The 2,182-nt window shown below is 50.2% G+C and overlaps 1 non-coding gene and 1 pseudogene across 1 annotated transcript; both read right to left on the minus strand.

Annotated features, from left to right (window-relative positions):
• Nucleotides 1-158: 158 nt before the first annotated feature.
• LOC145677859 (5.8S ribosomal RNA) lies at nucleotides 159-310 on the minus strand. Its single transcript, XR_014130064.1, has one exon. It is a non-coding gene; the product is annotated as a 5.8S ribosomal RNA (ribosomal RNA).
• Nucleotides 311-1,201: 891 nt separating this feature from the next.
• On the minus strand, nucleotides 1,202-2,182 carry LOC145677861 (small subunit ribosomal RNA; annotated as a pseudogene; the record flags this gene model as incomplete).

A 2,182-nucleotide genomic window follows, 5' to 3' on the forward strand; every position in this document is an offset into this window, starting at 1 on the left:
TTCCCCGGACCCATGGTCACAAGAGGTTACCAACAAGAAAGCCAAGCCTTGCGCGAGACCCCTTGCCAGGCCCCTTGCACATGGCCACAGCATCACTACCGAAGTAGCGAGAGGCCGTGGGGTCATCCGAAAAACTTCCACCGCCAGGATAAAGTTACCGACCCTCAGACAGGTGTGACCCAGAAGAGATCCTGGGTCGCAATGTGCGTTCGAAACGTCGATGTTCGTGTGTCCTGCAGTTCACACTCTTTCGCGCAGCTAGCTGCGTTCTTCATCGACCCACGAGCCAAGTGATCCACCGTTCAGGGTTGTAAAAATTCTACAACAGCATTTCACGTATGCCGTGCAAGAAATTAAAGTTCGGTAAACAAACCGCATCGGGGGCCGCCCTGCCTCCTGTTTGGCCCCGTCAGCTGCGGTCACTCACCACAAAGCTGGGCGTGTTCATTCGAAAGCCTTTCCCTGCATCACAAGGAATAATCTTAGGCTGCCCATGAGTTTGTAGCCAAAAATCATGGCTACCAGTTTTTCATTGAAGGCCATCTTGAACAGAAAAGGATACTGGCCTACAAAGCAGCGAATTCTAGCTCTAGTCGCCCGACCCGAGCGTATTAAAGGCTTCTTGTGCTACTAACGTGTAAGCCTTGCTCCTCAGAGCCTTTTCAAGACTTCTCCCACAAAGCAGTCACAGCCTACTCGAGTCCTTGGAGGACAAGCTTCCGTTCTACCCCAGCACCCGACATCCGACACAAGCATTTTAAACGCTCCTGCTCCGATGGAATAAGTCTTACTCTCTTGGAGTCTTTTCAAGACTTCTTTTCAAACGGAATAAGCTTACTTGAGCCCTTGGACGTCGGAACTGGTTTATCATGCCATCTGACTGAGCATTTAAGACTCCTGCTCCGATGGAATAAGTCTTACTCTCTTTGAGTCTTTTCAAGACTTCTTTTCCACCGAAATAAGTCTACTCCAATCCTTTGATGACACGCGGCCTGTGTCAACAGGTAGCCTACGCTACCCTCGCCGATGACAGTGGCTCCCGTTCTTGCTGCTCGCTTCCCAACTAAAGGGAAGACACGGCTCACCTTTCTCTCCTTCGCCTGTCAAGATCAGTGGCTCCCGTTCAACGGTGTCAATCTAACTGATACGACACACTAATAAGAAACTTTTGACATCAACCACCGCAGTGGTGATGAATTGATAATGATCCTTCCGCAGGTTCACATACGGAAACCTTGTTACGACTTTTACTTCCTCTAAATGATCAAGTTTGGCCATCTTTCCGACACGTCGGTACCACCGCAAGACGGAGGTGCCGGGTATCAGTCCGAAGGCCTCACTAAATCATTCAATCGGTAGTAGCGACGGGCGGTGTGTACAAAGGGCAGGGACGTAATCAACGCAAGCTTATGACTTGCGCTTACTGGGAATTCCTCGTTTATGGGACATAATTGCAAGCCCCAATCCCTAGCACGAAGGAGGTTCAGCGGGTTACCCGGACCTTTCGGTCAGGGAAGACACGTTGATTCCTTCAGTGTGGCGCGCGTGCGGCCCAGAACATCTAAGGGCATCACAGACCTGTTATTGCTCAATCTCGTGCTGCTAGAGGCAGCCTGTCCCTCTAAGAAGACATGAACGTTGGAAGGAAAGATTCCAACGCCTAGTTAGCAGGCTAGAGTCTCGTTCGTTATCGGAATTAACCAGACAAATCGCTCCACCAACTAAGAACGGCCATGCACCACCACCCACTGAATCAAGAAAGAGCTCTCAATCTGTCAATCCTTCCAGTGTCCGGGCCTGGTGAGGTTTCCCGTGTTGAGTCAAATTAAGCCGCAGGCCCCACTCCTGGTGGTGCCCTTCCGTCAATTCCTTTAAGTTTCAGCTTTGCAACCATACTTCCCCCGGAACCCAAAAGCTTTGGTTTCCCGGAAGCCGCCCGCCGAGTCATTGGAGGAACTTCGGCGGATTGCTGGCTGGCATCGTTTATGGTTAGAACTAGGGCGGTATCTGATCGCCTTCGAACCTCTAACTTTCGTTCTTGATTAATGAAAACATTCTTGGCAAATGCTTTCGCATCGGTTAGTCTTGCGACGATCCAAGAATTTCACCTCTAACGTCGCAATACTAATGCCCCCGTCTGTCCCTATTAATCATTACCTCGAGTTCCGAAAACCAACAAAAT

Source organism: Thermobia domestica, unplaced genomic scaffold (assembly GCF_964235325.1).
Source record: "Thermobia domestica unplaced genomic scaffold, izTheDome1.hap1.1 HAP1_SCAFFOLD_1491, whole genome shotgun sequence".
NCBI classification, from domain to species: Eukaryota; Metazoa; Arthropoda; class Insecta; order Zygentoma; family Lepismatidae; genus Thermobia; species Thermobia domestica.